This window comes from Octopus bimaculoides, chromosome 5 (genome assembly GCF_001194135.2).
Source record: "Octopus bimaculoides isolate UCB-OBI-ISO-001 chromosome 5, ASM119413v2, whole genome shotgun sequence".
Taxonomy (NCBI): Eukaryota; Metazoa; Mollusca; class Cephalopoda; order Octopoda; family Octopodidae; genus Octopus; species Octopus bimaculoides.
The window spans coordinates 98493354-98493817 of NC_068985.1; positions in this window are offsets into that span (position 1 = coordinate 98493354).

The following is a 464-nucleotide window of genomic DNA, read 5'->3' on the forward strand; positions in this document are numbered from 1 at the left end:
CCCCCCTGAAGTTGTCTTAGGTTTCTTATACATTTTGTATGAAACAGTTATGTTAAGTATATATGACATTTACTATTTATACTGTCTATTGAATTTTTATCTTTCAGTGTATTGTAATTATAGATGTATAATTCTAATATCCATTTATAATCATTCGTTTTTATACTTTAGTCTTGTGTAATGAACCGATTTCTTTATTCATTATTTTACCATTCTATTATATAAAGTCAACCCTTCTCCACACACGTTTTTCTTTTTCTTTTTTTTTTCTGGTACTTCCTTAATTATGATGAGGGTTCCCTGTTGATCTAACTGACAGAATAACCTGCTTGTGAAATTAACATGCAAGTGTTTGAGCACTCCAGACATGCATACCCTTAATATAATTCTCAAGTCTGTCATGCTGAATGTCCCCATGACAAGGCTGGTCCTTTGAAATAGAAATATTACTCATTTTTGCCAGC